Source organism: Larus michahellis, chromosome 15 (assembly GCF_964199755.1).
Source record: "Larus michahellis chromosome 15, bLarMic1.1, whole genome shotgun sequence".
NCBI lineage: Eukaryota > Metazoa > Chordata > Aves > Charadriiformes > Laridae > Larus > Larus michahellis.
In genome coordinates, this window is record NC_133910.1 from 9,825,063 (window position 1) to 9,838,899 (window position 13,837).

The 13,837-nt window shown below is 39.0% G+C and overlaps 1 protein-coding gene across 11 annotated transcripts in view; it reads left to right on the plus strand.

Annotated features, from left to right (window-relative positions):
• Positions 1 to 13,837, plus strand: part of DENND1A (DENN domain containing 1A) — a 206,363-nt gene that overhangs the window by 59,437 nt on the left and 133,089 nt on the right. The gene's annotated exons all lie outside the window — the stretch shown is intronic.

Here is a 13,837-nt window from a genome sequence, read left to right on the forward strand (position 1 = left end):
GTAATTTGATATGACATAGCATGGTGGCAGCTGTTATCTTTAGCTGTCACAAATGATCTTGTTAAGACATTTTGTGGACATTTGTATATGCAAGTTTTATTAACAAAGCATCTGTTGGTAACCGAGAGAATGTCACTGATGCTCTCCACGTCCTAGAGGTTTGTACATATGAGCTTTACTCTGTCCTATTGAGGGTTTTGTGAAGTTTGCCGTAATAAAGACTGTTAGCGGAAGATGGAAACAATGCGTTTCACATAAAATAGGCAAAGAGGCTCTATCAGTAGTTTTTGATGACCTTCCACAGACACGTTGGAATACAGTCTGCAATTTTCTATTTACACTCGGTGCAAGAAGTGACGCAAGTAAAATCACTTTTAATATCTACCAGTGTATTAGTTCAATTAAGAACTTCTGTGGATTGAAGATTTCCACGTGGCATCTGGCCTGTCTTGTTCTAAACGAATTTAACAGTGGTCTGTCTTCTGCTTTCTGCTTTTTCCCTGTTCATGGGAAATGGGAAGTTTCAGAGCAATGGCCCAGGTAAAGGTAGCTTGGAGTTACCTGTATGAACAGCCTGCTAGGTGACTGAACAATTGCTCAAGCAATCACAAATGAGGACAATTTCCTCTATGAGCAATTGTAGACATCTGTTTCAGTTGCCTCTGGTTTGCTATTCACGTGAGAGAATGCAGTGTAAGAACAAGAAGAACTTGTCTTCATCCTACGAGCACTGTGACAGAAGGGGACCTTCTGTATGTGACCCCTCAGGAGAATTTCAGGGATAACGCTGCAAAATGTAAGAACACCTATCAAGAACAGGACCCTTCTCACTTCACTGGGTTGCACGCAGCAATGCCATGCAGCGTGTTTTGGATTAATGTGTGTGTTTCAAATGAATGTGTCTGTGCCATTTGTGCTGGCACTAGGCTGGTGAAGATGCCAAATGTTTATTGCCTTGTACTTCAGCATCATACTGACGGCGGTGATCTGCTGACCAGGCCTTCACTGAAGAAGCTCAATATTTGGAGAAATTATTGTGAAATCTACTAAAATTACAAATTAATTGTGTGGAAGGCAGGGTGACGGGTGTTTTCTCAGTATCTTCCTTCATTCTTTCTTTTCTCTAGTAGACATTTCAAGTACTGTTAGCTGTGGCAATGCAGCGGGATGGGCTGGGGACTGAAGACAGGGAGGTATTTCCCTGGCTCTGCCTGTAGCTGCTGCCCATGCAGTCGTGGTGCTGAGTTACTCCCTTCGGGGAAGTGTCTGGTTACATAAGGTAACTTTTCCTGATTAATGACAAATTAAAAGGGAAACACAGTTTTAAAAGAAAACTGAATGAGGAGTAGTATGAGTCCCTTGATCTCTCCTGGATAAGAGTTCTTTGCTGTCAGCTCCCTTATGTTGAGTGAATGCCAGGAAGAAATGGAGGAGTTCTGTTGTAGTTAAATGCCTTCTGCTTCAACTCATAACCAAAAAAAAAAAAAAAGACTTTCCATGCAGTTACAGCAGTGGATGAATTGGGACTCTTGGCTTCATTCCTGTTGCTTCTTTCTCCTGTGAGCTAATGAGACAATGAAATTTCTTCATTAATGCAAGTGTAGGTTTTAGAGGACAATAAAGAATTTAAATCAGCATTACATGGATCCACTTGCTCCCTTCCTAGGAATGCAGCACCCATTGTGGATGTGAATCTTCTCTGCTTCATTTGTACATCAAAGGATGCTGCATGGAAAATGAATGGGTCAAAACATGCTGAAGAATGTGAGAATGATCCGAAAAAGCAAATGGGCATAAAAAGAATGTTTGTTTATTTGTTTTTAAATTACAGGTTGGATGGCAGCAAGCTTCAAGTATGTCTTGCTATGCTCAGTGATAGTATAAGAATTAAGTGATACTGTTTATTATTAGAGATTATTTTCACATGTTTATCAATCAGAGATTTTTATGGGTCTGGCCATGGTAAAATGGTTTGGAGGTGGAAAATCATCACATGCTTAGATTTGTTATTGAAGAGGAACAGGAGAAAAAGGAAATTCTTTTCACTCAGCTGGAGCTTTAAAAACTTCTGCTGAGGTCTGGAAGCGAAGTTGAAAGCTGAGACAGTACTCAGAAGGCCAGAAGTCAAGGTCTGGACTTTGAGTTTTAAAGTGACCCAGAGACTTTTTCATGTGGATGCAAAGTATGGTAAGGCGCTTCTTGGAGGTCAATAGCAGTACAATTATCCACGTGGATGTAGCTCCTGTGGCCAGCAGAAAGGCAATTCCATTTTACAGAGTAATTCTCTTGGCTATTTTAACCAGTACTGTTTTGAAATCTGCTTTTAAGATAGTTTGCATAGTCTTGTTCCTGCTGTGGATATCATCACACAGATTTATGGAAACCTTTGATTAAGTTGAAAGACTGCATCTTCTAGGTCTTCTGTGATTTTCTTTTAATGTAGAATCACTGAGTCTGTCTCATTCCGTTTCCTTTTTTCTTAACTTGATTTCTAGCTAATCATGAAACTACAATGATCAAATATTGTGTGTAGCACAGAGCTGTAGAGCGCTCTGTAGCACAGATGACTACTTTCTGCATTTCAGACAGCAGAGGGCGGACAAAAGCACAAAACAAGTGTCACAGATGGGCTGGTGGGCTTTTTTGAGGTTCTAAACAGTGAAGTGAATTAAAAAAAATCCACAAGTTCACGTACCACACATCAAAATCTCCTGGGTAGCTTGGAATTCTAGTTTACCTTTTTCAGTGCAATCTGTTATGAAACTTAAAATGTGCTTTTTAATTATTTTATTTTGCAAATGATGAATGCCTAGTAAGTTGAGAGCTAATGTCCAACTCATCTAATTCTGAGTTCTAACTTGGTAATTTTAATATCCTAGAAAAACTTTCATGGCCACATTTTTTTTTTTTCTTTCTAAGACTTCATTTAAGGACTTCAGGATTTTGGCTGAAATAAAAACATCCTATTTAAATATGCATTAAGCAGCTGAATTTTTTTTCTGTTTCTAGAGGTTTGCTTTAATGTAACTTTGCATCGTATTTGGCATGCATGGGCTTTTGGGGGTGAACGCTTCTGAATTTAGTGACGAGCTGTAGTCTTTTATTTAAGAAAAAAAAAAAAAGGTGGTGGTGGCAGCGGCATGGAGACATTCCCACACTGCTGTTGCTCACTCTTCTGAGACACCATCTTCAACTCCTTCATCAGGCCTGTCCCCCTGTTTAGTTCTGGAATTTGTATACTCTTGTTTCTCATCTTTTCTAAGTCCCCTGTGTATGTAGAGAGGTAACGATCTTTCACTAGGGCAAAAGAGTCTGGAAGGTGTCAGAGGCTCAGAATTTGTTCTTGATTACTATTTCCTGCTAATTGCAGTGGACTGAAAGATGATGTAAACATACTGATCTACTGATCTCAGTGATAAGGAATAAATTTACAGTATAAATTTATCCTTCTGCTTTTGTATGTTCTTAAAGCATATAGATGCTTTCTGAGTCTTAAGAATTTTGCATGCTGAGTCTCTTAATTTTCATTTCCTTATTGTTTTGACGTTAGAACTCCTTACTAGCTTATTCATCTTTACAAACTTTTCCCAGCTCCAGCTGTACTAAATTCTCCAGTAGCCGCTTTGCTGGTTACGTTACGGACACTGTTGTTCAGGGGCTCAGCTGTATTTATTTGCCTCTCTGGCGAACTCGTGTGATCTAGAACTCTTCTGAAGCGCAGGCATTGATGGAAAGTAATATAAAAACCAGTTTTATTAGTATTGGTAAGTGTGCCGAAAGGAGTAGATTTTACAATCTGTTTCTCAAAGCTTAAGTGGACGAACACTTTTGTACACAGGCTGCTCCTAGGGGGACAGAGTTAAAAACTTCATTGCTGAAATTATTGTAAGTGTGGTCCTTGTACTGTTTCTAACAGTCTGAAGGTGGGTGAAGGAAATGAAGATAGGCTACATAAAGCTATGAAGAGAGTGCTGAACATATGAAATTCTAAATTCTACAGAGACATTGAAACATTAAATGCCCTTTTTTTTTTTTTCCTTCCCCCTCCCAGCGGAGAGAGATATCAGGATCTTGTATGAAGACATTATTTGAAAGTGCATATCAGTTTTCATTGTAGCTGGGGTTTTTGTCCTTCAGAATTTTATACGTTGTTGAATCTCCAACTCCTGACAACTTTGTCTTTCTGTGCAATCACGAAGGAGGAAAAAGTTCTGCTTTAGGAATGTAAAAAATGTTAACTCAGTCTGAATACTTTTTGTTGATACCCTTATTGCAGAATGTTTATATAATGAAACTAACAAGTTTATTTTTTTTAAATATTTTTGTCTTTTGTCTTCTGAAATATTTCCAGAATTCAATGTAAGGACCCAGTTACTGATGCTTGAAAAATTCTTCAGGTTATAAACCCATAGCATCCAGTTATTTCTTCAAATGTCTGTGTCTTTTATATTTTGACTATTTAAACTTTAAAATAAGTTATATGTTTATGCACACTGATTTTAAATAAAAAGATAAAGGCAATGTTGAATGTATGGTAACCTATTTAAATGTATGAACTGGTTTAAATGTGTAATTCAGTGTAATGATTCCAGGTTACATACCATAATAAAGTGGTGACTTGAATAGCGCTATTTTTTTTTGGTATAGACAAAAAAAATCACATGATGTTCACCAAGCTGACCCTGCTCCTAAACGTGCACTTCTCCTATGGCAATGTAGATTTGAGATAAAAAAGTAAATTCAGTAGCTTAACTGAGAAATAATATTTTTGTATTGATTTAACTGAACTTTTTTATTAAGTAGGTATAAGGCCAAGTATAATAATTGTGCTCTCCAGAACCATTTAGCAGAATGGTTTGAAGTAACGTTCTTGCTGCTACTTAGTTTGCTTCATAGTTCCTTATTTTTGAGTTAAGATTCTGAGGCCAGTGATGTGAAAAATGGAATGAAAAACACTCTGAAATAAAAATGTGTTTAAAAAACCCAAACAAACCCAAACCACAAAACACCCCCAGAAGTCCAGCACTTCTACAGTACAACATAACAATACTAATAAAACTACTTTTAACATTGTTGAAGAAATTTACCAGGTTGTGTAAATCACTAATTTCTTAGTCTAGTCTGGATTATAGATTTTAATACTCTATCATACACCAATAAATTGTTTTATGTGTAAATTGTATTTAAATATATCTTCTAGGATGTCCCTAAGTTTGTAAAATATTAGGATTTATTAGTTTTAAAGTTATAAAGCCAGACAGAATGTCCATTACTGTTCTCCATTTCAGTAGAGTCCAGCCCCCAAAAGCTGTGGCGGGCAGAAGTCTGTGTCCTTGTCCATCCCAGCAGAGAAATACGTTGCCTTGAACTGCAGTTTCTCCACAAATGTGATTTTGGTCAATTTAATGCTGTATTTGACTTGCAAAGTTTTTTTTTTCCAGATATTTTAAGAACAGCTTTGGGAGGTTTAGGTAAATGCTGCCAGACCGTACACAATCCTTTATCCCTTGGAAGGTGCTGAGGTGGTGGTTTTCCCTTCCTTTCAGAAAGGGTTGCAGCAATAGTAGTGAAGTCTTGCTAAGAGGAGAAGGTGAACACGGTGGTGGCAGTTCCTGTCTGTGGCACTGGACAGGGTGCATTGCGCCAAAGGCCCTGAGATTTATGTGTACTTAGTCAGTTGAAAGAATCAGACTTGGTGGACGAGAACTCTCTCATTCCTGTAACCATGTAATAGGTACCTGGCTTTTTTTTTTTGTTATTAACTAGTAGAATTTCTGTTCTATCTGTTAAGCTGTGAGCTATAGCACCTATTTCAAACTGCTTGATGGAGCAATAATAATATGTCAGAGACTTTTGCCTTGCTCCAAGTTTTGTTAAAGAAAAAAAACCCACCAAAACCTCAAAACTCTGCGTAGTTTTGCTTTGGTTCACAAAGCTACTGATTTAAGAAGGTGCTATAACCATGTGCAACTCTGATTTCAATTTTACTTAATTTGAAGTTTTCAGTGGGTATTCAGCTTTTGTACCCAAAATGAAAATCGTTCTTCTGAAGTGAAATGCAGAAACATTTGTGTGGAAATCCCTCTCGGCCAAAATAGCTAAGCTCTGCACCACTCTTTTTCTAAGATAAAAAGAAATGAATCTATAATAGTTTGTGACAGATGGCAGAAAATGTAACTAACTGAATGTGATTCTGTATGGAGTTATTTGAGGTTTTTGGTGTGATTTGTTGTGAGTTCCTCTCCTCCCCCCTTTCCTTTCCTTTGATTGCAGTCTTTGTCCATTTATTCTTAGGATAGAATAAGATTTCTGAGCAGGGGCCTCTCTTGTGGTGCAAAGTGAGAATTGTTTTTAATTGAGCAGAAACATGTGGAAGGATCAGGAATATCTCAAGGGATTACAGAAAAATTCCAAATTTGTACTACTTACAGCTTGTGTTTAGAGCAGGGTCTGCTGGGAATAAATGTTAGTTAGTGTGACCTGTGACCTTAAAAACTGTTGACATGGATTTCAGCCAGAAACTAGCCACAGAACTCCTTTGTTAAGCTCATTCATAGCTCCTTGAAAACTCTAGTCAGTGAAAGTTGCCAGCTCAAATCTAAGGAAAGCAGAGCCCTTTTTTTCCCTTTTTTTTCTTTTTTTTTTTTTTTTTTTTTTTCCCATGCTTTGGAAACAGTGGACGCCCCTTAACCAGCAAGACTTCTTTAATAGGACTGCATCGCCTAAACTTGATTGGAATTGACAGCTTCCTGGCTCAGGCTTGCCAACTGGCAGGGCACTGATGCATGGGGGACAAACAGCTTTAAGGGCCTGTGTACCACTGTTTGTGTGTGCGCCTCCCAAATGTAACACGCTTCTGTTGTGGTACCTTCTAATGTAAGGAGAAAAAAATAATAATCCCAAACCCTGAACACTGCTTTTAGTTCTGCAAATCTTTCCGTTCTTTTGGGGGAGAAAATTGAATATTTGTGGGGGGGGGGGTTGTTTTAAAATAATTGTCCTCTCGTCTTCTAGAATTTTCCCTCTTCACTGATTTGGCCAAAAGCCACAGAAAAATATTTAGACTTGGGGAGGAGGGAGGGAAGGGAAAGACATTTGGATTTTAGAATTTTTACTTTTTTTTTTTAAAGTGTGGCTGTATATACACTCTGAAGTAATATATACTCTCTATATAATATATAAAGTAATATGTGCTCTGAAGGGTTAAATTTACAAAACCTCCTTGTGCACTCACGTCTTTACAAATTTTTCCACTGAATGGGTTTTGTGCGTCTTCAGCTGGTTCTGTGGTAGGATTCATTATTTGGCCTGAATGAAGGCTTACGTGACTTAAATTGTACTTTTGAAGTAAGATGTACCATCACGTCAGGAAGTCGTGTTGCTGCTGTGTGTATCTGGCCATAAGAATAGGTACAAAACGGGATGTGGTAGGAGAAGACAAATTTTGGTTAATTTTAAGCTAAAAAGAAGTATGCAAAACAAAGTAATCGTCATGAAGAATCTTTGTGCAGATAGATGGTATGCTGAGATAAGATATCCCAAATTGATTTCCAATGAAATGTTGTGCTGTTTCTCTACTGTGGGGTCCAGTCCTGCTGATTCAATATCCTCTGAACGACCTGCGCTGTTAAAATACCCAAATATTGCAATTTCAATTCAGGTATTTCTTAAAGGCTTGATTTTGTGAAAGTGCACATTGTGTAAGGCTGATAGGTCTTTTGGAATATCTTCCATAGGTTTTTTTTAAAGAAGAAAATAGTAGATGCAAAGGTGAATCAACCTCATTCTCCGGCTGTTTCCTGGGGCTGGGCAGGAGCTGCTCCCTGTAGCCATCCTCTTCCACTGAAGGCATAAGATTCTCGCCCTTTCCTTAGTCTTCATCATTCTTTTTAAATTGTTGTGCTGGTTCCTGCAGCCTCAGAGGGCTGGCCTTCCCACTGAACTAATTCCTCATCAGCTGCAGTGGTTTGGGCCACTGGATTCCACCCCCTTTGCCGGCGTTGCCTTTTTTTGCCTTCCTGCGGGTACCAGAGAGTGGCTTGTTCATGGTAGCGAATCGAGTTGGAGTAATGCAGCTCAGTAAAAACTTGAGCCTACACAAATTCTTTAATAACCTTATGGAAATTATTAAATCCTTTCATTAGAAAGATTGATATATTTATTTTTCGTTGTTGTTGTGGTTCTAAGATGTTCTGTAGCTGGTGTTTGTGAAGGAGTATTTGCAGATGAATAAGGAAGGACGTCCTATTCTCACTTGATCTGGATGAAAGTTTGGAACATTAAAAAAGCACAGATTTATAATGCATGCTTTGAACTAGTGTTAATAGGAACTTTCTTCTGTGGAGTATACAGACTATCACATTAACGACAAATAATTTAATGTATTTAGTAGTAGTCTGATATATGGGAAGGCTGAGCCTTAGAATTCTTGTTAACTAAAAATTCTTACCTGATTTGCAGCTTCTTCGTGCTTTGCATTTTTCCTTTGCGTACATAAAAGTAAATTAATAGGGAGTCTATTTTGTGCCTGGTAAGAAAGTAGCTAGACTACTGTTCGGTGTGGATTTTATTTTGTTTTGTTTTAATTTACTCTACAGCAGAAGAAAAAAACCCTCTCTGGCTGTGTGCTGCTTTGGGGGAGATGGAACTCTGAACTATAGTCGAAGCTTTTGCCGTTTTCCCACTCGTGGGTTGAACGTGGGGGTGTTTCCCTGGCGTTGGTTTCAAGAAGAGCAATTACTGGGGTTTGGGGGTTTCGTTTGTGTTGTGTCCCCCTCTCCCCTCCCCAGTCTTACCATTGATCTGGGTGGTCAACTGGAGCTTTAATTTTACTCTCTTGGGGTGAATGGGAAGATGGAGAAGGGCAGCAGCACAGAGCGCGCCACGGTGCCGGGGCTGCTGGGTTGTGTACCCAGCTCCTGTCTGTGAGCGCTGCGTGAGCGTGGTCTCAGCACCGGTACCTGAAGACCTTTTACTTCGGCAAGCTGAGTAAAGTAGATTTTGGGTACTTTTTCTTGGTAAGGTTACGTACACTTAGCTCATCGTAGCCTGCAGGAGATTAGTGCTTTTATCCATTTATGTAATTTTATTTTATAATTACTTTTTTAAAAAAGTTTACATATAACCCACTTTTTTGAAAGGAGAGGAAGAGAACTGATAATGAAACTAGGCTTGCCTACAACAGAGGAAGAATTTATTTTGCTAATTTAAAGCTGTAATTACAAGTCCAGGCTGTAAGCAATGACTGCACGTGACCCCAGAGCAGAGATATCCTTTAAAAAATCCCTCTATATCTCTCTCGATGTATCTCTTTAACCTGATTTCTTCCCTTCCCCTTTTTGCTGTTAGGCTTCTGTGTGGACACAGAAAAATATTACTGTCTAATTAAATAAGAAAAAGTCTGGACTTTATGAGGATGTGTGTTGAATAAAGCAGTAATAAGCAAAATCAATATTTTGCTTCCATCTGTATCTATATGATACTTCACGCCCTACAGAAAGATGGTTGGTAATGGCTGGAAATGATATGGAAGACTTTTGGAAGTCTGTCTGGTCCTTGTGGTGTATCGACCCTGGAATCCCTGTACTTCTTAAAACGCTTTGGAGATGAAAGAAAATAGCAAACTGGTTCTGTTAGACATTGGCAGAGGCCACAAAAAAATACATGTATAAATCATGAGAAATTGGATCTCTCTGATTCAACAGTACAACAAAATTGTACCTAATAAAAATGTTGTTATTGAGCCTCTGTCTGCTGCCTTCATAGATTTTTTTTTTCTTATTGTTGTTGTTATTTTTTTAGCAGTGGATTCAACACGTGCACTGGGTGTAAGTCAGAGCTGGAGATGCAGACATTGCTGGGTTCCTTTGCACGGAGCTCAGAGAGACAAGAGGAGAGGGCAGGCAAGGCTCGTAGCCAGAGTCTGACCTTCTTTCACAGAAATTCGAGTTTCTTGCAAGCTTTAACTGTAGCAAAACAGTTCGACTTCCTCTGCTGTGTATGACAGGAAATTGATCTAAAGTGGCTTAGAAAATGTGAGAACGCCACGAATGCAGTGTGTGGGGTTGGAAGGGGTCTCCTGTTGTTGCAGGCATTTTGCTTTAACTTGACATGTTTATAAAACAGTTTACATCTTAAAAGTTTAGGGTTTTTACCCCTGCTGATTTGCTTAAACAGACACTGGCTTTTATTTTCAGTTGCTTGTCAGAATATATATGGAAAAGTGATGAACCTAGTGAAAAGAGAGCTTGACATCAATTAAATTTATCTATCTGCTTTTGTTTCTTCTTTCTGATACACTGTTTCCAGTATAGTTTTTCCAAACTTCCTGTGGTTTTTCTTTATTGTCCTTACAAGTTTTACAAGATAGAGATGAGCTATTTAAAAATACTGTTCCAGGAAAAGAGGAATTAAATTTTGCATTACATCTGCTCATTTGTTGTCTTCTATTTTCATCTCTGCCATTAAACATTTTTTAGACTCTAGAAACTTATTTCAGAAAGCCTGTAAGGTTGTCTTCATATCTCATCTCGCTCAAGTATCTTTAAATAAGTTTTATCTTTAAATAAGTTTTGAAGTGTCTCTCAAGTTGTACTTGCTCTCTGAAACTATATTCTCTGCAAGGCTTAATAAAATACACTTTTTAAAATAGTTTTAAAATATTAAAAGCATGCGATAATGCATTTTTTCTGTCCCATCATTAAACAGCTTCTATTGAAGTTTACTCCTAGTTTTTCTTGGTCCTCTTATTGACATGACCAATAATATTTGTGCTCATTCATGATCAATATGTTGTATCAATAACTTGTATTTTCTGTTTTATTAATATGCGAAAAGCAAGTACAGGATTTCCTCTTGGTGTTTTTTTTTTTCTTTGAAATTGTACGCAACATCATAGTTGTAGCAATACAAATGCATTTTGACGCTTTGAGTTTTAAGGCCAACATTGAAAGGAGGCGATTCCACTGAACTCATAAATAATGAATTCTTATTTTCAACTAGACCTAGTTGATAAATAACAAGTCAATAGGGAATATATTAAATGACACTGGGTGAAGAGCTTTGGAGTTTGCATTGTGGTGTCAGTAGGTCTGTTAAAGGCTTTGCTAGCTGAGCTTGAAGTTTTAAAGCATGGTTGCGTTGGTTTAAATACTTTTGTTGAAACTTAAATATGGTCGAACTTTGCTAATCACACACCTCATAATCATGGACACAGAAATGGCAAGCTCCATGTATCGCTCAGCAGAAGTGGACAGGGCTGGAGTAAGGTTTTATATTTCTAGGCTTAAATGTGCTACAGCATGCTTACTATGTTAAATTCTATTTGTGTAATTATTCATAGTAGCAAAATAAATCCATCATAAAAAGGTACCAGTCTTTTTTACCTTTTTATTTCACTTCTATGTACATTTCCAAAATATTAGTGATTTGTGCTGGGTCATCTAGCCATAGTTGCAAATTATCTGATGTTATCAGTATAAATGAATTAAAATATGAATACTAAATGCAATAGGAAGAAGACTTAGAAAAGACAGAAAATGTTACAAGTTCTGAACTCTGGGTTTTTCTGTAATGACAAATGCTCTGAAAGAGGAACACCTTTGTAGGTAATGGAAGGGCACTGGTTACATTGCTTTTAAATGGATGGGGAGATGCGATGTTTTCCTCCTTGGCTGTTACTGTGCCTGGTCCCGCACACCTCCATCCCCCGCCGCCTGGTGCCACGGGCCGTGTGGCTGGGGCAGGGCATGGCAGGGCTCGGCTGCAGATGCTTTATGGAATGTGATCAGCTGGTGATGATGTTTGGAACAGAAGTTCCCCTCTGTTTCTACCAATTTTTCTCTTAGCATCCACTAGAAACAGAAATTCTTTCTGTCCATCTATTAATTTTGAGGTTTGGTCTTGATTGCAAAAAGAAAACTAAATCCTGCTGTTAGAAAATCCTGTGAAGAGTCAGCTCCAGCCTGTCCGCTCTCCCCGCCCCGAGTTGTAGAGAACACGCTTAAGGCCAGTCCGTTAAGCCGTACCTGATCTTGTCCAGCTGGGGCAGGTGCTGCAGACATGGGCATCTGGAAGAAAACATTGAGTGCGTGAGGGTCAGTTTGTTAAGATTAGGAAAATCTTCCCACTGAACTTGCTAGATAAACTGGACTGATAAACTGATTGGTGACTGCGTATGTGACCTGGGGGAGGGGGGGGGGGAAGGTTTCTCCTGGGATGTATATATATTAGAAATAAACATGGGAAGTCAAATTTTCAGTAACCACATCTAAGTAATTTCTTACTTGTAAATAAGAGCTTGCAAAGCATATTAATATGAATACTTTATTTGGCTACTGTTCAGCCATTTTTCAATTGTTCCTAGACAGTGCTTGGCATTGGAGAAAAGATGTTTTGATTTTGTTTTTCACTATACATGTGTATATATACATCATTATTCTTAGTTGAAAGTTTAGGTGTTATCTTTCAACACTGGTATTTATTTCTCTTCATGTTGATTTTGGTAACGAGTCTGAGCTGTGTACTTGCGTTAATTTTGTAGCTGGATAAAGTTATACCACTTCTGAAGTTAGTAGCAGCCAGAAAGTACCGGGAGTTGTTTACAAAAGGGTCCCATCGATTCTCCTTTTCTGTGGGAGCATTCAAGCAGCAAGACCTGCACAGTCTGTTTGGCACAGTAGCCGCTCTCAGCTGGCCCCGTGCCCTCCTGCTGTTAGTCAGGGCAGAGGATGTGCCAGATCGCGGATTGTGAGGGAGCAGAGCCTGCCTGCAAATCTGCTTGTACTTAGCCTGGGGCCTTTTGGCAGCAGACTACAGCCGATTGATTTAGTTGCAATCCTTTTTCCTTAATATTTTCCATCTGGCCAACAATGACCTATAAAGACAGACGCAAAACAGAGTTTGAATTATGAGGAGCGTAATAGTAAAACGCTTCCAAATCTCACTCTAGAACCTGCACCAATGGAGCGCGGCCGCTGTCTAGCTGAGGGAAGTTTGTTCTAAAGCGCTATTGCAACAGGGTGTAAGAAAAAGCATTGTAGTTCTCAAGGGGGAAATTATGTAATAGAGAAATGTGCATTTCAGTTAAACTCGTGTTTCCCTTCTCGCTACATCTTGCTCTCTATTGATCCTGAGCCGGGAGGGAAGGGCTGTCGGCACAGGCTTCCTCGCACGCTTCCCTTGTGCGTCCTGCCTGGGCTCCGTTGTGGTGCGGTGGCAGGAGCCCTGCGAGAACGAGGGGTCGTGAAGCGGAGAAAGGGAGGACAGGGAAAGAACGTGAATACGGAAATGCTTTCAGGCGTGTGCAGTAACAGGTTTGGGCAACTTGCGTTCTAATGGTGTTCCTGAGGAGGTGATGTGTCCCAGGCTCTCAGATCTACAGGAGTGGATTAATGCTTTCCAGAATGCGCTGTTTCCACATCTGGGCTATTTGTCAACTCCTGTAATTCTGGTCAAAACGGAATTCTTGCTCTGATTACAGTTATCCTAAACACTTGTAGTCCTCTGTGTCTTTAAAGTTTGTATCCTTAAAGAAAATTTCTGAACTTATTTATACAGCAGCACAAGTTATAGCAGTCCTGGCATTGCAAGCTTTTTAATGTGCAGCGTTTACACCTTCACCTCGGAATGCTCAGGGATGTGAACGATTCATGGTTTTTTTCCAAGGTGGCAATAAGGCATGCACAGACTTTCACAGATCTTGTTGGTCGTAATATTTACAGGAAAATTAGAAATTGTTTGAAGTAGGAGAAAGCTGCAGACTGTGATTCACGTTCACACTAACTACAAGCCTAAGAGGCCGGATGAATCCTCCTCTGAAGGTGCGTGTTTCACTTCA